General features: G+C 45.8%; 1 protein-coding gene across 1 annotated transcript in view; it reads left to right on the forward strand.

The window, feature by feature from the left end:
• SLC31A2 (solute carrier family 31 member 2) overlaps positions 1 to 26,284 on the forward strand; it is a 74,761-nt gene that overhangs the window by 10,752 nt on the left and 37,725 nt on the right. The gene's annotated exons all lie outside the window — the stretch shown is intronic.

Below are 26,284 nucleotides of genomic sequence, written 5' to 3' on the forward strand. Positions count from 1 at the left end.
AGTCAGACAGCGGTGTCCCCAAGTGCTTCCCCCATTGTTGATGGAGGCACATCAGGTCCCGCTGCATCCCCTTCAACAGCACCCAACGTGACTGTACTCGTCTGCCCCATGACAAGAAAAGGGAGCCGCAAGTATTAGTGTTCTGGCGGTGCCGGAGCACCTTTGCCCCGCCTTTCATGCACCCCATTCCAGATGGCTCTGTGAAGCAGAAAGTGCCTTACTGGGAAGTCATATGTCTCCTGTAGTTCAAGGAAAGGACACTCCTCACCCTCCACAAATAAATCACTCATTATAGTGATCCCTGCTTCAGCACACTGGTTGACCTCTGACCAACCCCCCCACAACACCCAGCGCCAGGCAGCCAGCAACAACAGCTTGCATGTAAACGGTAATTTAGTGCACGTTCTCTGGAGTGCTCTAACCCAAAAGAAGTGTGCCGTTCGAATCAATGCATTCATATTTCAAACCATGGAAGCATGTGTGGGCTCCATCAAAAGGCTAGTCTACTGAACTTTTGGATGGTGGCCCTCGCTCCTGATGGCCTACATCGTTCTATAACGTAGACCTCCAGTGCGCCACCCACTGCAGCTGTGCCGCTAAATAATACAATTCAAAGGCAGGCGCAGTTAGGCGGCCATCAGAGACTGGCAGGTTCAGATTCTGCAGTGCCAAACAATGCGGCGAGGTACCCCTGTTAGACTTGCCATCCTTGGCGTGGCCTCCCCTAACTTTTTGCCTTTGCTTTCCAGGTTGTTTCTGTGTGCTGGACTCTGATTTTGCTGTTTTGTTTGCTCTGGACACTTTACTACTGCTGAACAGTGCTAAAGTGTAAGTGTTCTATGTGTAAATTATCTGTGTGAATTGGCTTATCCATGATTGGCATATTTGATGTACTAGTAAGTCCCTAGTAAAGTGCACTGGAGGTGCCCAGGGCCTGTAAATCAAATGCTACTAGTGGGCCTGCAGCACTGGTTGTGCCACCCACACAAGTAGCCCTGTAAACATGTCTCAGACCTGCCTCTGCAGTGTCTGTGTGTGTAGTTTTAAACTGCCAGTTCGACTTGGCAAGTATACCCACTTGCCAGGCCTAAACCTTCCCTTTTTATACATGTAAGGCACACCTAAGTTAGGCCCTGGGTAGCTCCATTGGCAGGCTGCTGTGTAAGTTCAAGGTGGAACATGCATTGATGTATTTTACATGTCCTAACAGTGACATACTGCCAAATTCAGTTTCACTGTTGCAATGCCCATCTCTCTCATAGGTTAATATGGGGGCTGCCTTTACATATTATTAAAGTGCAGATTCCCTGTGGGAGAAGATAGAAATATGGAGCTTAGGCTTTTGGTAAAGGTTGTTTGTAGATCATGTGTTTGAAAATGCTATTTTTAGAATTTTAGAAAGTAGGCATTTTCTTGCTTGAACCATTTTGTGACTCTGCCTGTTTGTGGATTCCCTGTCTGGGTCAGTTTGACAGTTGGGCTGTTTGTGTCACTGTCTAGCAGAGAGGTGCAAAGGGAGCTGGGGTGTAGCCTGCATATCCTGATGGGCCATCTGGGCAGGAGGGGAGCAGTGGTCACTTACACCTGAAAGAGCTGTGCCTCTGTTGTGCAAGGCAGGATCTTGTGAACAACAGAGACTTTCCTTTGAAGTAGGCCCTACTTCAAAGGCAGAAAGGGGTATAAGTAGTGGACCCAAAATCCCTGAAAATCAGATTACTTCTGGAACCAAGAGGAACCTCTGCGCGGGAGAAGAGCTGAAGAGCCCCTTTGCCTGTGACTGTGCTTTGCTGGGTTGGCCTGCAGTAGCTGCTTCTGTCTGACAGAGCACAAAGTACTTTTGTGTGACTTCTCACTGGAATCTCCAAGGGCTTGCCTTCTGTTTTTGAAGTCTCAGTGACATCAAAGACTTCTCTCTGCCAGCACCTGGTCTCTCTGCTGAGAGTCCTGCCCTACCAAGTGGTCCCTAACCTGTCTCTGGCCCCTTGAAAGGTGAAGCTGGTGGGAAAGGACAGCAGTCCATGAAAAGACTGCCTTGCGGGGAAAACTTTCAATGCACCACCGCAACGTGGCTGATAAATGACGCTCCACCGGCCTCACAGCTAAAATTGACATTCCACCTGCATCGCGGCTGAGAGATGGATGCATTGCGGCTGGAGAAACGATGCGCAGCACCTACATCGGCTGCTGTTGGCGTCGCAAGCACCACACAGCACGGTTTCCTGACACCACGCGACCGGATTTCAACGCACCATCGCTGGGTGCGAAGAACCAACACAAAGCCTCCCCCACCCGACCCGAGATGCCCATCTGGGAATCTACGCATCCTTCTCTTGCGGGAGAAAAGAAACCACGCTCGCCGACCTGACCAGAAAAGGAAAAATGCACAGTCTCATTTGCAAGTGAGAACTCAACACATCGCTGGCCTTTTTCAACTCACGCTCGCTCGTGTGGCTTTATTTTTTATGCTACCCAGGTACTTTGTGTACCAACAGCATTCTCACTGTTATCTAAGGATTAAGACTCTTATTCTGTTTAAAATTCATATCTTGACTTGTCTATGTTGGATTTTTGTCGTTTTGGTCTTGTTTGAGTTAGATAAATATTAACTATTTTTCTAAACTGTTGTGATGTCAGTTTTGTAGTGTTTCACTGTATTACTGTGTGTGTTGGTACAAATACTTTAAACATTGCTTCTGAAGTTAGGCCGGCCTGCTCGTGCCAAGCTACCAAGGGGGTGAGTGGGGGTTAACTGAGGGTGATTCTTCTTTACTCTGACTAGAGTGAGGGACCTTGTTTGGACAGAGGGTGAACTGACTGCCAACCAAAGACCCATTTCTAACAACCACAATATAGTGTCAATAGAATGCCATCCAGCTCCTGGAAGAACTTCCATGGGAGCACCACTTGGAGGGCTGCAAACAAATAGAGGAGGTGGGGCAGCACCACAATTTTAGAGGCTGCCACCTGGCCACCCACCAACAATGGCAGGGTGGTTCATAGTCTACCGAGTGCCAGAGGGTGGCAATTGCGCGATGAAAGTTGCCCTTGTAAAGCATATCCTGTGTGCGGTAGATGGGCACTTGCAAATAATAAATAGTGCTTGTTTCCCACCACAAGTTTGGGTAGCCAGGATGGGCCTGCACCCCAATTGATCGCCCTAGGGAAGGTAGATACAAAATTTGCACCAGTTCATCTCAAGACCGGAGTAGTGCCAGAAATCTGTCAATCGAGCCACAGATCCCCCAAGATGAGTCCTCCCACCTCACATACAGGAACATGTCATCAATTTATAAGGAGAGATAAAGGCAATTGGATGAAAGTTAAAACCCCGGGTAGTGCCACCCTGTCAGACTGTTCAGGCAAATGGCTCCAACGCCAGGACGAACAACAAAGGAGACAAAGGGCAACCCTGTCTGGTGCCCCATTCCACTGGGTACACCTCTAAAATCATAGAGCCAGTGTGAACCCGGTACAACAGGCTAGTGTATAAAAGCTTTGTCCATTTTACGAAGTCCAACCCAACTCCCATGCCAAGCAAAGTGCTCCCAGAGGAGTGAGTCAAACGCCTTCTGAATATCCACAGAAATGACTAGAGTATCCGGCAGGAGCTGGTCCAGACCTAAAAACAGCTGACGAATGTTGGGCATGGTCTATGAGTAGGAATGAAACCGATTTGGTCGGGGTGGTCCACGGATCACAATGGGAAATGGTTTGCCTGAATTTTGTTCCGGATCTTATAGTCGACGTTAAACATCGAAAGGGGGCTCTACAAATCGAGAAGAAATGGATCCTTATCCTTCTTACGCAGGGACACAATGGTAGGAGGGAGTACTCTCCCCGTGAGTCATTAAAGAGGACTACAAGCTTAGGGACGAGGTCCACAGCATACATAGCATAGAATTCTATGGGCAAGCAATCTAACCCAGGGACGTTGCCTCTTGCCACGTCTTTAATTGCACCCTCCCCTCCTGCTCAGTTATATCCGCACCCAATTGAGCCACTACTGCAGGGTCCAGGGTCACTGGATAGGAATCTGCAATGTAATTTAATGTATCTACCTCACTACACCCAGTCCTTGCAGAGTATAAGTCTCCATAACAATGGAGGAATGCTTTATTCATCTCCTCCTTGTGTAAAGGCATCTTGTCCTGAAATATCTCACACCTGTGAAATAGTATGCCCTGACCCACATTCTGCAGGAGCCACACAAGCATTCTGCTCGACTTGTTCCTCTGAGTGTGGGGCATGGCCAAATAAGCTCTATAATCAAATTGCCACAAATGTTCAACCAAGGGAAACAGTTTCTCTCTTTCATCCAGTGTGCGTTCCATACCCTCCCGGGCCATATAATTCCAGCCAAGCTCACACCGCAGGCAGGTCCATGAAAAAGTGCACCGATCCTCTGTCTGGACTCTGGGCCGGGAACATCAGAAAATAAAGCAGCTCCAATTCAAGCATTCTTTTCTTAACTGCAAGGAACGACTCCCTCCGAGTCTGTATTTGGAGGGTGAAGTCAGAATATACAGTCGCTTTGGCATTGTCCACCACAAAGGGACCATGATCAGAGGCCCACTGGAGCAAATAGTTCCGGTCTCGAAAATGCAGAAAGTGGACCTCCACCAAGAGAAGTAGAGTCCCAGGGTGGGGCAGCTGTGCTGTCACCTGATGAGCTCACTCCAGGGCATAGAATTTGGATAAGCCCTCCAGGGCTACCACCTACTGAAGCCAGTCTTCCAAGAAGGCCAGCATACTGTAGAGTCACCCTCAGCTTGCTCCGGGAGGCAAAACTCGGACATTGTTCCGGCAGGTCCTCCCCTCCTGATCATTTAGCTGAGCACCCTCCCTCCATGTTTGAGTCTTCAATTCTGCATGGCTGTGATCTGCAGATAGAACAGCTGGTGCCAACGACTACACTGTGACCTCCAGAACATTAACCTGTCGGGTGAGGCCTAATTCCACTGCAGTGGAGTCGATCTTATGATTCAGGTGCTCCCCAGAAGCATTGATCGCAGCCAGGAGGTTATTGAACTTGCTGTCAATATGCCATATGTCACTACCACTAGCGCCCTGCTTGATCCCTTCTTGAGAGGTGCTCGTGGACAAAACCTCATTAGTCTGTTGTGTACGACCCATGGTAGCCCCAAGGGTGTAAGAAGGAGAAACACCTCAGTGTACAAGGATAGAGGCCTGCCAAAGGCCACCGCTTAGTAGAAAGGGCTACCAGCATAACCCCATCAGCAGCTGGAGAGAGACCAGATGATCGTATTCCGACCACCATCCAGTATCCCAAGGCTTCGGAGGACAACAGCAGTCCTATCACCCCCAGCACCAAGCACTCAAGATGGAAATGGGGCAGGACACCATGAAAGAAAGAACCACAAATTGCATGATGGACATGCCAATCGATCTGTGTCCTGAAACAGTAGTTACCAGCAGGATGGTGAAGAGCAGTGCCAGGGTTCACTACAACAGGATGGGTTGATTCTGGAGCGTGCAGGGGTGAAACTGTAGCCCCTAGCAGACACCTTTGTGGTGAAGGGAAAGAACAACGCCCAGAGGAGGTAAGTTAGTGGAAACACTGCTTCCCAGAAGGCCATAATAACCCGGGTTTTTCTCAGCACCTCATCACAGCCAGAGAATCAGGGCAGGACGCCAATGCAGTTCCCAGCAAACTGTAGCAGAGAATTCAGGGCTGCTAGAGCAGCGCCACCCACTGTGTGGGGGCCAAAATGCTGACAAACAGCCCCCAGGGCCTGCCCAAAGTCCTCAAGGGTATGCTGCCCCCCCCCCCCCCTCCCAGGGGGTACTCACAGCTACGATACACTGGGGACACCCCTTCAGTGTACCCCCTATCCAGGGGGCGCATTTAATATCTTTGTGGGCCTCGTTATTCCAGTGGGGCTGCGATCTTGGTTGCAGCAGGCCGCACACCCGAACGTTGCTCTGCCTTCTGCCAAGGAGGTGATCTGGCTCCCAGGCAGTCAAGTGGCCCTGCTGAAGTCCAGGATCGGGTAGTGCTCCGCCTGGCCTAGGAGTTGTTGGGGGACACAGGTCAGCTCCAGCAAGGTTGCGTCAGGTGCTTTTGTGGTCCCTACTGACAATGCATGGCCACCATCTTGTACCATGCCCAGCGCCGCCTGGATCCTAACACCACCTGGCCTTCCCATGACATCCAAAGGGCACTCAGGGACCCCACAAGGTCCGTGGAAATCAGGAGGTACGACTACAAAGTAAGTGGGAGACTCCCAGTCTGCCACTACAGACTGTAAGGGCAGTTTTAACTGCTGACTTGACTTTGCCATTTAACGCAAAGTCCAGTCTTCTTTTATTAATATATATATATATATATATATGTATATCACACCTAAGGTAGGCCAATCGAGCCCTAAGGAAGAGTTCAGTATACAGAAAAGTATATGGAACATGTACTATTTACATATTTCAGCTGTAAAAACCCGAAAGTGTAACTTTTTACTGTGGAAAAAGACTAGTTGGCCCATTGGCGAGTGCAGACTTGCAGGCTGCCGCAGCAGCCCTGCTAACTTCTGACTGGGATTACTAAAATTGGTGCTGTAAGGTATTAAGCAACTAGTTACATTAAGATTGACTTGTAGTCCAAGTTGATATTAATGTAAATTAGTGAAACTTGTTGTGGTGTGCAGTTTCTACAATGTTGCCACTTTGTTGCCAAAAGTCTTTCTATGCCTTTGATGGTTGCACACATGGTATGTGCCCGAGGCCGCTTTCTGCCCTCCTGGGGAGACATGCAAACAAATTCCAGTAAAGGACACAATAGAAGCCTGCGTGGGGTATAGTTGTTGGGTCTCCCTAGCAGGAAGTGATATGAGTGATGACCCAGAAGACGAACTTCAAAAGGGAAAACACTTTTCAAGGGGAAATGAATAACACTTGGGAGAGGGGTTGTTCTATTGTTTAGGTAGACAGGCTGGCAATAGGGCCCAACAGAGGAAGCCAGTTGTCAAACCTGTATTTCAGGTGGGTGTAGCCCCTGTGGTAGTCACTCTTCTGTTTTGGTCTACGGAGCTCTGCACGTTGGAAGAGGGGTTCTTCCACTTTGGAAATGGGCAGAACATGGACTTCTTTGCTAGCTAGATGCCACACTTAACAGAAAGTAGTCATCAGGAGGGTAGGGACATAGCAGCCCATTGGCTTGTGACCGCGACCTCACCTGAGGGCATTTTGTGGGCATAAAAGTTATACCCCTGGCACCCAGAACTCCAATTTTGTGGCCTGAGAAGACCAGGGAGGGTCGTTGGAATGCAGGTTAGTCGACCAGAAGGTAAGTTACTGCCAAAAGAAGGAAATTGCTGTATTAGGTGACTGTTAGACCAGTGGTGACTAGACTTTTGCCAAGCTCATGAGGTCTTGGAGGGGCATCCACTCCTATTGCCATCATCGTCCTTTCAAGCACTTGGACTCAGGAGTGGCATCGGGAAGACCCTTGTCGACAGCAAAGCATCTTCAGCATCATGCATCCATTGCAGCAGGACGACTCCATAGAAGTGAATGGTACTGATGCTGGAACTGGACTGAAGACTGCTTTTCTTATCGAGGTAATTGTTTCTGTGAACTTTGCTCGCCCCCTTACTGGCTCCTGCCTGAGTTTGTTTCCTGAAGTATCCCTGTGCAACTGCAGAGATACTTACCCACGTTTTCCTTGAAATAGTTTCTAAGTGACAATTTCATCGAATTTGCCATTGCTTGTTTGCAGTTAAGTAAAAAGTGCTGATTTATTATACCTTGTGAATTCTGTATCTCTGGAATCCTCTAGTGTATCTTTTTCGTTTTGATGTAAAAAATGATGTAAAAATCAAAACTATTTTTATAAATTAGTGTTCGATTTCTTGAATGTCTCCATTATTTTCTGCCTCAGTTATTTTGGTGCAGTTTAAATTAGTTACATATGTTCCTTTGTGTAAGCCTGACTGCTCGGAGCCACAGCTAATCTGGGTTGAGCAAGTGAAACCTTCTGGTCCTAAAGAGGGTTGGTAGTGTACTAAAAGGTGAGGTCGCACAACCACACCGTATAATACACCCCATTTTCTCACATGGTCCAACAGCCTTTGTACTGTCCATATTTAAAGGACACATTAGCCCAAGGCACCGAAGTTCCTCTGGGGCGCTATACAGCCTCTCCAGTTGGTACGGAAGAGTCCTGCACTAAATGGAGTGTTGGGTTGTCAAGGTTTGCCGAGGAGCCACACCTGACCTTTGGGAATTGTTATTTATGCCCCCTGTATGGGCAGATGTTGAACAGATTCTCAAGATTTACAGAAACTGTGCACTTCAGGCAACATTTGGGTATTTTATGTATTCCCTTAAGGGATGTTTGTGGTAATTATTATTATTTTAAGATACCCGTGTAATGGTATTAGATTAATTAGTCGTGGGTGACACCATGTTGTAGTTTGGACATTCAGTTAGTATAGTTGGAGTGGTATTTCAGCTTTGCCTCAATTGCACCAGTTGAACTGAAGTTTTGGATTGTACTGGACTGAGATGTGAAGTCTGTAAGGGCAGGGAGCTCTCTGGAGTTTTGGGTGACTTTTCCCTTATCTCAGGGAGATGGCAGAGCACTCTTAAGTTCAGGACGCCTTGAGCTATCAACAGAAACAGGGCCTGTGAATGAGCAGGCGGGCAGTGTGCATAGGCAGGCTCTCTTTGATCTCTTGGTTTGTAGGATGGCTGCTGTTTGAACGGTTTATTTATGGTTGCGTAGGTGGTAGAAACAATGCTCCTCTCTCAAATGCCCTCTATCTGTTGAAAAGTCCAAAAACACACAAGGCTTTGGCAGTCAAAAGACCCTTCGGTTGGGTTTTTAAAAGTGAAGGCTCCTCCTTGCAGAGTTAGAACATCTAAATTCACGTATACCTCAATCATAGGGGATTTTTGAGGGAAAATGAGTCTTCTAAATACATTCCTTCAATTAAATGTCCCGCATCATGAAGTCATATCAAATCTGGCAAAAGGAAATGTGTGTAATTTTGTCTGAAACTGGAACTAGGCTGGTCTTATTCAAGCTTTGTCAGAAGTGATAAGAAAAACATTTGCAAAAATGTCCTACAACGGAGGCTTAACTTCACACAGTCAATCCGATGTTGCAGAACAATTTTAACAATATATGTATTCACTGCTTCATTTATCTACAACATAATGTACCGGAGCCGGTGATAAGACTTTACTATATAAATTCTACTGCTGTATTTTTTTATTTATTGTTGTGTTAAGGATGGTGTAATCAATCAACCCAATGTAAGAAGTTCTGTCAGGGAGACTTGTGCACGATTATTGAGTCATTGTTTCTCTAGAGTGGTTGTCAGCTTTTGGGGAATGTTGGAAACCACATGCAGATAGTGTGATTCTATTTAAATTTTTCCCCTCTACACCAGCCCCATTCTGCCCCCCAAGCCCTCCCCTCCCCCTCCTCTCCCCGCCTACAGTCCCTTCTCTTGTGCTGTACTTGCATTTTCTGATGACAGGTGGCAGGCTTGTGAATTCAACATGGAATTGGAATTTAATTAGGTCTGGGTGGAATTTCAATACGCCAGAATAATTGGAGTAACTTTGGTAACTCTGCGTTACTCTTTAACTAGGAATTACAGATAATTACATGAGTACTCTTCCTCACATACATACATACATAATTCTACCCAAAGAGCACATTAAACGAGCGGCTGCTCGTGATTGCTGTAAGGAAATGCCTCCTTGGCATGGTTACCCCCTGACTTTTTGCCTTTGCTGATGCTATGTTTTGAATTGAAAGTGTGCTGAGGCCTGCTAACCAGGCCCCAGCACCAGTGTTCTTTCCCTAACCTGTACTTTTGATTCCACAATTGGCACACCCTGGCATCCAGATAAGTCCCTTGTAACTGGTACCTCTGGTACCAAGGGCCCTGATGCCAGGGAAGGTCTCTAAGGGCTGCAGCATGTATTATGCCACCCTAGAGACCCCTCACTCAGCACAGACCCACTGCTTACCAGCTTGTGTGTGCTAGTGAGAACAAAATGAGTAAGTCGACATGGCACTCCCCTCAGGGTGCCATGCCAGCCTCTCACTGCCTATGCAGTATAGGTAAGACACCCCTCTAGCAGGCCTTACAGCCCTAAGGCAGGGTGCACTATACCATAGGTGAGGGTACCAGTGCATGAGCACTGTGCCCCTACAGTGTCTAAGCAAAACCTTAGACATTGTAAGTGCAGGGTAGCCATAAGAGTATATGGTCTGGGAGTCTGTTTTGCACGAACTCCACAGCACCATAATGGCTACACTGAAAACTGGGAAGTTTGGTATCAAACTTCTCAGCACAATAAATGCACACTGATGCCAGTGTACATTTTATTGCAAAATACACCCCAGAGGGCACCTTAGAGGTGCCCCCTGAAACTTAACCGACTGTCTGTGTAGGCTGACTAGTTCCAGCAGCCTGCCACACCAGAGACATGTTGCTGGCCCCATGGGGAGAGTGCCTTTGTCACTCTGAGGCCAGTAACAAAGCCTGCACTGGGTGGAGATGCTAACACCTCCCCCAGGCAGGAGCTGTAACACCTGGCGGTGAGCCTCAAAGGCTCACCCCTTTGTCACAGCACCGCAGGACACTCCAGCTAGTGGAGTTGCCCGCCCCCTCCGGCCCCGGCCCCCACTTTTGGCGGCAAGGCCGGAGAAAATAATGAGAATAACAAGGAGGAGTCACTGGCCTGTCAGGACAGCCCCTAAGGTGTCCTGAGCTGAGGTGACTCTAACTTGTAGAAATCCTCCATCTTGCAGATGGAGGATTCCCCCAATAGGGTTAGGATTGTGATCCCCTCCCCTTGGGAGGAGGCACAAAGAGGGTGTACCCACCCTCAGGGCTAGTAGCCATTGGCTACTAACCCCCCAGACCTAAACACGCCCTTAAATTTAGTATTTAAGGGCTACCCTGAACCCTAGAAAATTAGATTCCTGCAACAACAAGAAGAAGGACTGCCCAGCTGAAAACCCCTGCAGAGGAAGACCAGAAGACAACAACTGCCTTGGCTCCAGAAACTCACCGGCCTGTCTCCTGCCTTCCAAAGAACTCTGCTCCAGCGACGCCTTCCAAAGGGACCAGCGACCTCTGAATCCTCTGAGGACTGCCCTGCTTCGACGACGACAAGAAACTCCCGAGGACAGCGGACCTGCTCCAAAAAGACTGCAACTTTATCCAAAGAAGCAGCTTTAAAGAACCCTGCAAGCAGCAGCCCTAGTGCACCCTGCCTTAGGGCTGTAAGGCCTGCTAGAGGGGTGTCTTACCTATACTGCATAGGCAGTGAGAGGCTGGCATGGCACCCTGAGGGGAGTGCCATGTCGACTTACTCATTTTGTTCTCACTAGCACACACAAGCTGGTAAGCAGTGGGTCTGTGCTGAGTGAGGGGTCTCTAGGGTGGCATAATACATGCTGCAGCCCTTAGAGACCTTCCCTGGCATCAGGGCCCTTGGTACCAGAGGTACCAGTTACAAGGGACTTATCTGGATGCCAGGGTGTGCCAATTGTGGAATCAAAAGTACAGGTTAGGGAAAGAACACTGGTGCTGGGGCCTGGTTAGCAGGCCTCAGCACACTTTCAATTCAAAACATAGCATCAGCAAAGGCAAAAAGTCAGGGGGTAACCATGCCAAGGAGGCATTTCCTTACACAACCCCCCCCCCAAACGAAAGAGGATGAGACTAACCTTTCCCAAGAGAGTCTTCATTTTCTAAGTGGAAGAACCTGGAAAGGCCATCTGCATTGGCATGGGCAGTCCCAGGTCTGTGTTCCACTATAAAGTCCATTCCCTGTAGGGAGATGGACCACCTCAACAGTTTTGGATTTTCACCTTTCATTTGCATCAGCCATTTGAGAGGTCTGTGGTCAGTTTGAACTAGGAAGTGAGTCCCAAAGAGGTATGGTCTCAGCTTCTTCAGGGACCAAACCACAGCAAAGGCCTCCCTCTCAATGGCACTCCAACGTTGCTCCCTGGAGAGTAACCTCCTGCTATTGAAAGCAACAGGCTGGTCAAGGCCATCATCATTTGTTTGGGACAAAACTGCCCCTATCCCATGTTCAGAGGCATCTGTCTGCACAATGAACTGCTTAGAATAATCTGGAGCTTTTAGAACTGGTGCTGAGCACATTGCTTGTTTCAGGGTGTCAAAGGCCTGTTGGCATTCCACAGTCCAGTTCACTTTCTTGGGCATTTTCTTGGAGGTGAGTTCAGTGAGGGCTGTCACAATGGATCCATATCCCTTCACAAACCTCCTGTAATACCCAGTCAAGCCAAGGAATGCCCTGACTTGAGTCTGGGTTTTTGGAGCTACTCAGTCCAGAATAGTCTGGATCTTGGGTTGGAGTGGCTGAACTTGGCCTCCACCTACAAGGTGGCCCAAGTAAACCACAGTTCCCTGCCCTATCTGGCATTTGGATGCCTTGATAGAGAGGCCTGCAGATTGCAGAGCCTTCAAAACCTTCTTCAGGTGGACCAGGTGATCCTGCCAGGTGGAGCTAAAGACAGCAATATCATCAAGATAAGCTGTGCTAAAGGACTCCAAACCAGCAAGGACTTGATTCACCAACCTTTGGAAGGTGGCAGGGGCATTCTTTAAACCAAAGGGCATAACAGTAAACTGATAATGCCCATCTGGTGTGGAGAATGCTGTTTTCTCTTTTGCTCCAGGTGCCATTTTTATTTGCCAGTACCCTGCTGTCAAGTCAAAGGTACTTAAGAATTTGGCAGCACCTAATTTGTCTATGAGCTCATCAGCTCTAGGAATTGGATGGGCGTCTGTCTTGGTGACAGAGTTGAGCCCCCTGTAGTCCACACAAAACCTCATCTCTTTCTTTCCATCTTTGGTGTGAGGTTTGGGGACTAAGATCACTGGGCTAGCCCAGGGGCTGTCAGAGCGCTCAATTACTCCCAATTCCAGCATCTTGTGGACTTCCACCTTGATGCTTTCCTTAACATGGTCAGACTGTCTAAAAATTTTGTTTTTGACAGGCATGCTGTCTCCTGTGTCCACATCATGGGTACACAGGTGTGTCTGACCAGGGGTTAGGGAGAAGAGTTCAGGAAACTGTTGTAGGACTCTCCTACAATCAGCTTGCTGTTGGCCAGAGAGGGTGTCTGAGTAGATCACTCCATCTACTGAGCCATCTTTTGGGTCTGATGACAGAAGATCAGGGAGAGGTTCACTCTCTGCCTCCTGATCCTCATCTGTTACCATCAACAGATTTACATCAGCCCTATCATGGAAGAGCTTAAGGCGGTTCACATGGATCACCCTCTTGGGGCTCCTGCTTGTGCCCAGGTCCACCAGGTAGGTGACCTGACTCTTCCTTTCTAGCACTGGGTAAGGGCCACTCCATTTGTCCTGAAGTGCCCTGGGAGCCACAGGCTCCAGAACCCAGACTTTCTGCCCTGGTTGGAACTCAACCATTGCAGCCTTTTGGTCATACCAAAACTTCTGGAGCTGTTGGCTGGCCTCAAGGTTTTTGCTTGCCTTTTCCATGTACTCTGCCATTCTAGAGCGAAGGCCAAGTACATAGTCCACTATGTCCTGTTTAGGCTCATGAAGGGGTCTCTCCCAGCCTTCTTTAACAAGAGCAAGTGGTCCCCTTACAGGGTGACCAAACAGAAGTTCAAAGGGTGAGAATCCTACTCCCTTCTGTGGCACCTCTCTGTAAGCGAAAAGCAGACATGGCAAGAGGACATCCCATCTCCTTTTGAGCTTTTCTGGGAGCCCCATGATCATGCCTTTTAATGTCTTGTTGAATCTCTCAACTAAGCCATTAGTTTGTGGATGGTATGGTGTAGTGAATTTGTAAGTCACCCAACACTCATTCCACATGTGTTTTAGGTATGCTGACATGAAGTTGTTACCTCTGTCAGACACCACCTCCTTAGGGAAACCCACTCTGGTAAAGATACCAATGAGGGCCTTGGCTACTGCAGGGGCAGTAGTTGACCTAAGGGGAATAGCTTCAGGATACCTAGTAGCATGATCCACTACTACTAGGATATACATATTTCCTGAGGCTGTGGGAGGTTCTAGTGGACCAACTATGTCCACACCCACTCTTTCAAAGGGGACCCCCACCACTGGAAGTGGAATGAGGGGGGCCTTTGGATGCCCACCTGTCTTACCAGTGGCTTGACAGGTGGGGCAGGAGAGGCAAAACTCCTTAACCTTGTGGGACATATTGGGCCAGTAGAAGTGGTTGACTAACCTCTCCCACGTCTTGGTTTGTCCCAAATGCCCAGCAAGGGGAATATCATGGGCTAAGGTCAGAATAAACTCTCTGAACGACTGAGGCACTACCACTCTCCTAGTGGCACCAGGTTTGGGGTCTCTGGCCTCAGTGTACAGGAGTCCATCTTCCCAATAGACCCTATGTGTTCCATTTTTCTTGCCCTTGGACTCTTCAGCAGCTTGCTGCCTAAGGCCTTCAAGAGAGGGACAGGTTTCTTGTCCCTTACACAGCTCCTCCCTTGAGGGTCCCCCTGGGCCTAAGAGCTCAACCTGATAAGGTTCAAGCTCCAAAGGCTCAGTTCCTTCAGAGGGCAGAACTTCTTCCTGAGAAGAGAGGTTCTCTTTTTCTGACTGTGTTGCAGTTGGTTTCCCAACTGACTTTCCTTTTCTCTTGGTAGGCTGGGCCTTTCTTCCAGACTCCAGCTCTACTTTTTCACCCTGTGCCTTGCATTGTGCTCTTGTTTTTACACACACCAGTTCAGGGATACCCAGCATGGCTGCATGGGTTTTTAGTTCTACCTCAGCCCATGCTGAGGACTCCAGGTCATTTCCAAGCAGACAGTCTACTGGGATGTTTGAGGAGACCACCACCTGTTTCAGGCCATTGACCCCTCCCCATTCTAAAGTTACCATTGCCATGGGATGTGCTTTAGTCTGATTGTCAGCGTTGGTGACTGTATAGGTTTTTCCAGTCAGGTATTGGCCAGGGGAAACCAGTTTCTCTGTCACCATGGTGACACTGGCACCTGTATCCCTCAGGCCCTCTACACTTGTCCCATTAATAAAGAGCTGCTGCCTGTATTTTTGCATGTTAGGCGGCCAGGCAGCTAGTGTGGCTAAATCCACCCCACCCTCAGAGACTAGAGTAGCTTCAGTGTGGACCCTGATTTGCTCTGGGCACACTGTTGATCCCACTTGGAGACTAGCCATTCCAGTGTTACCTGGATTGGAGTTTGGAGTGGAACCTTTCTTGGGACAGGCCTTGTCTCTAGTTTGGTGTCGAGGCTGATTACAGCTACGACACCAGGCCTTTTTGGGATCAAAGTTTTTACCCTTGTACCCAGGATTGTTTTGTGAAGAGGCTCTGGGCCCACCCTCCTGTGCAGGTTTTTGGGGGCCTGTAGAAGACTCTTTACTATTTTTATTTTTGGCTGTCTCACCACCTTTCCCCTGGGGAGGTTTTGTGACCCCTTTCTTTTGGTCACCCCCTGTGGAAGTTTTGGACACCCTAGTCTTGACCCAATGGTCCGCCTTCTTTCCCAATTCTTGGGGAGAAATTGGTCCTAGGTCTACCAGATGCTGATGCAGTTTGTCATTGAAACAATTACTTAACAGGTGTTCTTTCACAAATAAATTGTACAGCCCATCATAATTACTTACACCACTGCCTTGAATCCAACCCTCTAGTGTTTTTACTGAGTAGTCTACAAAGTCAACCCAGGTCTGGCTCGAGGATTTTTGAGCCCCCCTGAATCTAATCCTATACTCCTCAGTGGAGAATCCAAAGCCCTCAATCAGGGTACCCTTCATGAGGTCATAAGATTCTGCATCTTTTCCAGAGAGTGTGAGGAGTCTATCCCTACACTTTCCTGTGAACATTTCCCAAAGGAGAGCACCCCAGTGAGATCTGCTCACTTTTCTGGTTACACAAGCCCTCTCAAAAGCTGTGAACCATTTGGTGATGTCATCACCATCTTCATATTTAGTTACAATCCCTTTAGGGATTTTCAACATGTCAGGAGAATCTCTGACCCTATTTATGTTGCTGCCACCATTGATGGGTCCTAGGCCCATCTCTTGCCTTTCCCTTTCTATGGCTAGGATCTGTCTTTCCAAAGCCAATCTTTTGGCCATCCTGGCTAACTGGATGTCCTCTTCACTGGAGTTATCCTCAGTGATTTCAGAGTTGTTGGTCCCTCCTGTGAGGGAACCAGCATCTCTGACTATTATTTGTGGAGTCAGGGCTTGAGAAGCCCTGTTCTCCCTAAGTAGGACTGGAGGGGGGGAATTTCCCTCCAAGTCACTATCTTCATCCTCTGTGTTGCCATCCTCAGAGGGGTTGGCTTTTTCAAACTCTGCCAAAAGCTCCTGGAGCTGTACTTTGGTAGGTTTGGAGCCCATTGCTATTTTCTTTAGTTTACAGAGTGACCTTAGCTCTCTCATCTGTAGATGGAGGTAAGGTGTGGTGTCGAGTTCCACCACATTCACATCTGTGCTAGACATTATGCTTCTAAAAGTTGGAATACTTTTTAAGAATCTAAAACTGGTTCTAAATCTAATTCAAACTTTTACAAACTTTTAAACTCTAAAAGAAATGCTAAACAGGATCTAACACAAGGCCCTAGAAGGTCTTTTAAGAATTTAGAAAACTTTTCAAATTGCAAAAATCAATTTCTAATGACAATTTTGGAATTTGTCGTGTGATCAGGTATTGGCTGAGTAGTCCAGCAAATGCAAAGTCTTGTACCCCACCGCTGATCCACCAATGTAGGAAGTTGGCTCTGTATGTGCTATTTCAAAGTAAGGAATAGCATGCACAGAGTCCAAGGGTTCCCCTTAGAGGTAAAATAGTGGTAAAAAGAGATAATACTAATGCTCTATTTTGTGGTAGTGTGGTCAAGCAGTAGGCTTATCCAAGGAGTAGTGTTAAGCATTTGTTGTACATACACATAGACAATAAATGAGGTACACACACTCAGAGACAAATCCAGCCAATAGGTTTTGTATAGAAAAATATCTTTTCTTAGTTTATTTTAAGAACCACAGGTTCAAATTTAACATGTAATATCTTGTTTGAAAGGTATTGCATGTAAGTACATTAGGAACTTTGAATCATTTCAATTGCATGTATACTTTTCAAGTTATTCACAAATAGCTATTTTAAAAGTGGACACTTAGTGCAATTTTCACAGTTCCTGGGGGAGGTAAGTTTTTGTTAGTTTTACCAGGTAAGTAAGACACTTACAGGGTTCAGTTCTTGGTCCACTGTAGCCCACCGTTGGGGGTTCAGAGCAACCCCAAAGTTATATTGTGGGGAAGAAGTGTTTTACACCTCTTGTGAGTATGCAGAATGTTACGGCGCCGCCGTTTTTCTTGTCCGATCCAGGAGAACCGGTTATTAAGTGGAAGAAATGGAAAAAGATTTTTGAGAATTATGCCAGGGTGTGTGGTACGAATTTGAGTGGTGAAAGGAAGCAGGCACTTTTGTTACATTGTTTAGGGGGTGAAGGACAGGAGGTGTTGGAAAATCTACCTCCATTGTCGCAAGCTGATCAGAGGGGGTTGAATGAATATGAAATATGTGCAAGACAACTAGATTTACATTACTTGCCAAAGATTAGTACTATTATGGAAAGGTACCATTTTGGTTTGCGGGAGCAAGGGAAAGAGGAGAGTGTTGAAGAATATATTACGGCTTTACGGAAGTTGGCTTCAAGTTGTAAATTTGGGGCGTTGGTAGAAGAAAGGATTAGAGATCAGTTTGTGCTGAGGTGTTGCAGTGATAAAGTGAGGGAAGAACTCTGGCTAAAGGACGAGCCACCGTTGGATGGAATTGTTAGTATTGCAAAAAGGGTAGAGCATATGTTAAAGTGTGTTGGAGAAGTAAAGCACATAAAGAAGACAAGGTCAGTGTAAAAGCACAAGAAGTGGAGTGTCAAGTCATACAAAAAGATGAGAAGGAAAAAAAGTATGAGGGTGTCCGTGAGAAAGGTGTTGTAATAGAAAATAGCGCAGGAAAGACACAGGGGAATAGGAGGTTTGCAACACCTTTTCAAGGAAATTGCTACAGATGTGGAAGATTTGGACACATGGCTAATGCAAGTGAGTGTCCTGCTAATAGGATTACTTGTAATGTTTGCAGAAAAAGAGGACATTTTGGAAAAAATTGTAGGATGAGGAATGGGAGAGATTCTAGATCAGAAATAAAGGAAGTCCGTTTTCAAGTTAGTGAGAGTGAGGTGGAACATCCCTCTGAGTGGGTTTTGGTGGGGAATGTTAGAGTCAAAATGAAATTTGATTCGTGCTCTCACATCACGTTTCTCTCAAAGGATTTTTTAATGAAGAATTTTCAAGGAAGGAAGAAACTGTTCAAACCTAATATTAAACCTACGGGTTATGGTGGGTTGCCAATTAAGTTATTAGGTTATTTTGATGACTGCATTGAGTACAATGGTAGGTTCACTGATGCTAGGATTTATGTTGCTGAGAGGGGTGATAATTTGTTGAGCTGGAGTCATCAAGCACGCTTGGGTGTCATTCTCAATCCTAATGCACATCCATCTGTTCAGGTACAATCTATTGAGGGTGACGAAAACAAGTTTGTGAGAGCTTTTGGTGAATTGTTCAGTGACACCTTGGGGTGTTTAAAGGGGTACAATCACCATATTAAGTTGAAACAGGGCGCAGTACCAGTTGTGGCAAAAGTTAGACGCATTCCCATTTGTGTCCAAGACGCTGTACAAAAAGAGATAGATAAATTGTTGTCGACTGGTGTTATACAGCCTGTAGAGGCAACGGAGTGGTTAGCTCCCATTGTTGTGGCACGTAAACCAAATAATGAAATCCGTCTATGTGTGGATCTTCGTGCCTTAAATAAAGAAGTGGTGGTTGACAAGTTCCCACTTCCCAATATTGAGGAATTAGTATCATCGTTGGATGGTGCTTGCTATTTTACCACTCTGGATATGGCATCAGCATACCATCAGGTTCCGTTGAGTAAAGAGTGTCAAGAATTAACGGCTTTTATTACGCCAATGGGGGCCTTCAAGTTTTTGCGTATGCCGTTTGGGCTGGTTTCTGCGGCCTCAGTATTCCAGAGGATTATGGAAGATCTTTTTAAAGGCATTTCAGGCGTAAAGTGCTACCAGGATGATGTATTAATATGTGGGAGAAACGTGAGAGAACATGATGAGAGGGTGCATGCTGTGCTTAAAAGGATGCTTGATGCTGGGTTATCTCTTAGGCGAAGCAAATGTAAATTTGGAGTCACTGAACTGGACTATTTGGGTCATCATATTTCACGGCGGGGGGTGAGTCCTAAAAAGGATTTGGTGGACACTATCGAAATGTTAAAAGAACCGTGTACAAAAGATGAGGTTTCTTCATTCTTAGGTATGGCAGAATTTTATAACAAATTTATACGAAATTTTGCAGATAAGACAGTAAATCTAAGGAAGTTGATGTGTAAGAATGCAGAGTTTGTTTGGACGGAAGAGTGTGGTACAGAATTTAAACAAGTAAAAAATGATCTCAGGAATGCACCAAACTTACAAGCTTTTGTACCTGGGAATCCCACTTTCATTGTTACTGATGCGAGTATAAAGGGGCTGGGTGCTCTTCTTTTTCAGATCAGGAAGGGCCAAGAGGTGCTAATAGCTTGTGCTTCAAGATGCTTGAAAGGGGCAGAGATATGTTATTCTGTTATAGAGAAGGAAGCGTTGGCAATATTCTGGGCCATAAACAAGTTCAGAAAATTTGTGTGGGGATCTTCTTTCGTAGTCAGGTCTGATCATAAACCCCTGAAAGAAATTTTTGAGAAGAAGGGTTTGGGCTCGATTTCCTCGAGGATCAGGAGATGGGTCATTTCCTTACAGGAGTATAACTTCATGTTTGAATACATTCCGGGAAAGACAAATGTAACGGCAGACTGTCTGTCGAGATTGGTGGAGGTGGTAGAGAATGATAAATCTCAGGATGAAAATGATCAATGTGATGCTGAGTGTGGCATAAGAGTTTGTGATGTTACGCTGGGGGCTGTAAAGGAAGATGAATGGAGGGATGAGTTGCAAAAGGATAGTGAATTGTGTTCTGTGATGTCTCTTTTGGATCAGCATAAGTCTCGAAGTCTGGTTAAACCTTGGTCGTTAGTTGCGAATGAGTTAGCCGTTGTTGATGGTGTTCTAATGAGGGGCACAAGAATGATTCCCCCATTGAGTTTGAGAGAAGTCATCGTGAACATGGCTCATGAAGGGCATATGGGCATTTCTAAAACCAAAGAGCGCATCCGTCAGGATTTCTGGTGGCCTGGATTAGATTTGATGGTGGAACGTACTGTTAGGGAGTGTACACCTTGTCAAGCTAGTGATAAGGTACTCAAACCAAGATGTTCACCTATGGTTTGTAGAAGTTTACCAAAAAGTCCATGGGATGAATTAGCTATCGATATTGTGGGGCCATTGCATGGAGAACATCAGACTCCTTACCTGTTGGTGTTTCTGGATTTGTATTCACAATGGGTGGAGGTGAGTTTGGTGAGAGAGATCACTTCTCAATCTGTGATCAGTTTTTTAGCATCTGTGTTCAAACGCGAGAGTTTTCCTAACTCTATTCTTTCTGACAATGGTCCGCAGTTCTGTTCTGCTCAGATGGAGGAGTATTTTGTAAAATGTGGAATTGTACATAAAAAAATTGCGTTATATCATCCAGAGGCGAATGGTGCTTTGGAGAGATTTAACAGGACTTTAAAGGAGAGTATACAATTAGCAAAGGTAAACTGTTTAGATTGGAGAAAAGAACTGCAGGGTCGTATAACAGCTTGCAGGTACACTCCTCATGCATCAACGGGGAAGACTCCTTTTGAACTGCTCAGGGGAAGGTCTCCAAATACTTGTTTGTGTCCTGGCTGGATGGTTGCTGGGAAGGGTTTGAAAAACAATGGTATTGGGGAATGGAGAGACAAAGAAGTGTCTCTGCAAAGCAAAAGGAAGATTTATGTTGATAAAAGGAATAATGCGAAAGTTACAAATTTTGAGGTTGGAGATAAAGTAAAGGTCAAAGCTCCTGTTGGGTGTCAAAATTGGTCAAAATATACCTCTCCAAAAACTATCATTAAGCTGTTTAAAAATGCTGTCAAGACGGATGATGGTCGCATCTGGAATCATAGTCGTGTAGCACATTTTGGGGGGTGTGGTGTGGCCGACAGGAGAGATGATACTTCTTATCGTTTTCCCTCTGACATTGATTTAAGGTCTGATAATACTCGTAGGAGTGTCAGAACACGCAGGTTTCCTTTACATTTGCGTGATTTTGTGTAGTTCTTTCTACCCTCTTTTTCTTTCTGTTCAAATGTGTTTTTTGTTCTCATGTTATTTCTGTTCTAATGTAAAGAGGAAGAAGTGTAATGATGTAACATGGCTCCATGCCAGAACACTGGGCATGGAACCAGCTTGTTCTGAGGTTCTGTCATGCAGGGTTCTCTGCATGACAGTTGATATGCTGGATGTTGGTTGAGGCTGTAATAAATACCTCCTACCATATATCTTCATCTGGTGTGGATTCACTTCATTACATTAGTCTAATTAGTTCAGTGGAAGCAAAACAAGACTACGACACCCAGAATACATCAGGCTATGAAACAAAAACTGAGGACTAGACACAGTGCCTGTTGTGACCTGAATGAATAAATGGTGTCCACCTAAAGATTAAGGGGCGCTCAGCTGTACTTATTTCATTGAAACTTGTGACCTGCAGGTTCAGAGTTGTCACGTTAGTCACCACAGCTACTTTGGGAAGGAGGGCACGGAACCACGACACCGTTGCTGTGTGTAAAAGGCTACTTTATTGGAACAGGTGCACTTACAACATTTCTCCTTGGCCTTTGCCTTACAAAACTAAAGCCTCACTAGACATCAAGTCCACCTAACCACATAATTCTCCCCCCTCCCCTACCCCAACCTCCCCTCTCCCTGCCAGGTTCTCCTGCCACCCCTCTCAACTCCTGTTTAGCTACTTCTCAATCATACCCGTTTGTTCTCCTCCTGAACACTGTCAATCTTCCTTCCTGCCAGTTGCGACCTGCTGCTGTACCCCCCTACTATCCAAAATTGCCCTGCCATCCTGCCCATCCGCATGTGTTTCGTTGGCTGCAAACTCTCCTCGCCGCCACTCGCACCTGTTCCCAGCAAAGCCAAACCATGACACAATAGCCCCAAAAATTGTGCCCCTGGTCAGACTCAAACGACCTCTAAACATACGTGAATAACAACCGAAACCAAAGCAGAGCCCGCAGGGAGAAAAAGGAAAAGAGAGGGAGGGAAGGTGGGTGGGTGAAAAATTCACCCCACCAAAAAACGAGCCGGCCACCGTGTCACCTATGACAAAATGGTGGCCGGCAAACAAAATGGCCCCAATATATACCCCAGAGCCCAAAAACCGCCCAAAACAGCCCACTGGCGCTGCAGGCTGTACCACCCTCCCCAAAGACCCGGGGGAGGGGGGGAGACCTCATTCTTTGGCAGGTCCCCCCCAGGACCCCATACCTCGTAAATGGAGTTCTTTTCTACAAAATACCCATAAATGTAAAAATGTGGACACACTCGTTATCCGATGCATTAGGACTGAAGCCTGTTCTCGACTGAGGGTTGTAAAGGAGGCCTGGGTTTTACTTTGATTATGTGGGAATGTTGTCCTACAGACTCAAATTAATCAGCTGCCTGTAACCAACAGATATTTATTTTGTCTTCCGTGCAGCTGGTTTGAGCAGAATGCATTGCTAGGATGCGTATCACATAGGATGATCTAGTGACTCTCTGCACCACTTAAAGTAACTAGAGTAAGGACAGCTGTGAGGTAAAAGTACACGAGGTAATTAATTACTTGAGAAGGGATTACAAAATTGTAATACTGGAGTAAAAATCGACTCTGACTTAGTTTCCTTCCCAACAGCTGGTTGTAGCCTCATCGTGCACTTTCCAGGTGTGAAACCTGCAGAACATTCTTGCTCTGCTCATGTTTAATGGTCACTCCCAAGCTGTCTGCCCCAAAGGTTTCACATCTGCAGTGCAGTATATTTTACTGTCAGCAAGACCCTGCACAAACATCTTTGATGCCTTCATCATCAGATGGGCTTACTACTTGTGCCCCTGCCTGCTCAGCACCTGGTCTTGAACAACTCCTATGGCACCAGAGTGACACTAAGCTCCTCTTCGAAGCTCCTGTTTTGGTGCACCTCTGTGAGCACAGCACCTCCCTATGGATTCTGTCCTGCGTCAAGGCTAGAACCCTCCACTGTTCTGATCTTCAGTCATTGAAAGCCCACCATCCCTGTAAATCTGAGGCTAGTCACCATTTAGTGTCGTACCTCACACTCTGCTTACAATGCTTTTCCCTTTGTCGTCGGAACCACAGCCTCCTATATCTCTTTTCAGAAAAAGTTAAGGACCTGCTTTTTTAATCTCAAATGCAGTAGTTATCTTTCCAGGTGTCCTCTCCTTCCTACCATCAAGAATGCTGATATAAAAGCCCCTTTAGATAATAGTAGTAGTACAAAATGTTTTGTATTAATCACATTTATGATAATAAAACAGTCGGTCCACAATCACTAGAATCAACTTTTAAAACAAGATTGGAGAATGCGTTAATTAACACATTTGATTATAATTACTTAGTATTTTATGTTACATCTAAAAACATCATTAATTTAATAACACAATCAAGATTTTCGATATTAAAACAGTATGTAACTGCCTCTGAAACTGATCTCATATTGGCATCATTAAAAAGAGTCTGTAGATAACATCTCCACAGGGGCAGAAATTTCGGGCAAATGTATAATAAACGATTAATAGTTTCCAATTTGTAGTCACATAGTTGACATGTATTCTTTCCTTGTAGAAACTGACACCAAGACCACTCAAATTCATTAATAGGATATATGCAACAATAGGAATCTTGGATATTTCCTTTTTATCACACCTTTCAAATTAAAATTTATATATTCCTGTTGCGACAGTAATTAACATTTTTCTTGAGCTACAGGTAGATTAAAGATTTCAAGGTGGCGGGATCTGTATTTGCACCTTCACATAAATAATTCACAGTAGCTCCAGCATGGAGTAATGAAAAAGATTTTAAATTCAACTCCAGCCTGCTGGCACAATGAGGGGTAGCGAATCAACAATGTAAAAGCTGACGGATGCTCTGCATATAGATTTGTCAAGTTCAATTACCATCTTTCTATTTAAGACCGGCGAAGCATAAAGTAAAAATTGAATTAGTTTAATTTTTAAGGCTCTTAGAGAGGAATCTAAAGCTTTACCTCCAAATACTTTGACAAATCTCATTATTGATTTTGTGATGATGGTAGATTTGAGCTGCCTGATTGAAAGATAACTTGACCAGGGTAACTTGGTATCAATCAAGGCTCTGAGATAATCGTACTGAGTGACAGTTTCAATATTAGCGCTGCCGTGTTCCTAAAACATTTGCCTTGTTTTCTTTCCAAACACCATAATTTTTGTTTTAAAATAATTAGGTATTAATCCATTAACAAGACTGAACTCGTTTAGTTGGCCTAAGAGATGCTGTAATCCATTTGGCTTTTGTGAAAGAATCACCAAATTGTCAGCATATGCCAAATGTTTTATTTTATACCTTCCCAATTTTAGAGGCAGAGCTTGCACTTGATTGAGGAATTTGGGCAAATAGGCCATATACAAAGAGAATAGAGGCAGAGCCAAAACACAGCCTTACGATAATATGCAAAGTGATTAGGTACATGTTTGAAATGAATCTCTGATCTTGTCTGTACACTTTCTCTAGAACTGGTCAGCTCAAAATACTTTCCCTGGGCACTTCTCTGTTGGTCATGAATGCCTGGTTCGGCCTCTGTGCTGTGCAGACCAACACTCGGCTTAACCTCTTCTTTTTTTATGTGTTGCAGCCATCTCTTCCCTACTCTTTTCCCAAATGTCAAGACTTTAGTTCCTTAAGTTTGAGTTCTGTCGCTTTTCTGGATCCGAACTAGAAATTTCAGGCGAACCAAGTAGCCACCTGTTGGGCATTTGTAATGCCCACTGGTATCCAGGACTGACTTGCTGTGCTATTATTGTTGTCTTGGGCAAAGGTCGTGTCAGTGTCTCTCCCTTCTTTTCAATTCACGCACCTTGAAACTATCACTAAACTTCCACTGTTTGAGGTTTCGAAGTAAAAAACAATGTTAAATTCCCAGCTCTGCCTTCAGCCTTTTGCCAGTGACCCATTGAGACAAGCGATTTTTGTGGGTGCTGAATCAAGGACTGTTTGAAAGCCTATTACGCTCATTTCGTGACCTTTGCACCTGCAGCGCTAGTATCGTGTGTTGATATGGCGACCACCCCAATACGTGAACAAACATATTTTGATATCGCTGCTTATTCTGTGACCACTGGGGGGAGAGTTGCAAGCAGCAGGTTCCAGTGGCTGCTGAGTCATCCATTTCCTGTGAGTCACGTTGTGGCGTGGGTAAAAGGGAAGTGGGCGCAGTTCTTGGAGTTACCGCGTGACGCAACCCGCGCGTTGTTGTCCAGCACCCAATCGTTTTCCTCTTGCCAAGAAGTACTTCGACGTTGTTTTATTCGTTACTTCTGTTGCAGGAGAAGCTTCGTCCTCTCACTTTGCGTTTTAGGGAATTACAGAGCTTATTTTTTTTATATTTTATGTAACCATATCTTCACAGTAAGGAAGGCCTATTTCATAGTGTGGGCAAGAACAAAATTGCAAAATGTATATAAACCAAAAGGATCAACTGTAAACCCCTCCCGCCCTCGCCCCCCAAAACAAAACAATTTCAGACTCGGTTGTTACAACACGTCCCTACTCTGCACAATTCTTACGATTAACACGCTTTTATCCTCGACATCAGAGCATAAATTAGTTATGGGTAGAGGTAACAGTTACTTCCTCCAGACTCTTATTTTATCATCCTTGGCAGGGTGAATGGATTAGTGGACCCACCAAGAATCGAACCTGTGAGGTGAAGTCGTTGGAGTGGATGAACCAAAAATCCTGGCTATGTGTACATAGTCCTCTCCATCCTTGTTCATGTCTCTGATATCCACCGGTTGGCATAAAGGATTGACCAGCTTTCCATGGCCCCCGAGGCCCTAACACCATTCTACTCCATGCCAACCTGCCTCCTGGCCGAGTGAAGCGCCTCTCAGATTCACTCTCTGTTTTAACCAACATCAGAAATAACCCCTCTAAACCTGTAAACAAGTTTATTGAATCCTGTCATTTAACGTATGAAATACAGGAATTATAAA

The sequence above is a fragment of the Pleurodeles waltl genome, chromosome 6 (assembly GCF_031143425.1).
Source record: "Pleurodeles waltl isolate 20211129_DDA chromosome 6, aPleWal1.hap1.20221129, whole genome shotgun sequence".
NCBI classification, from domain to species: domain Eukaryota; kingdom Metazoa; phylum Chordata; class Amphibia; order Caudata; family Salamandridae; genus Pleurodeles; species Pleurodeles waltl.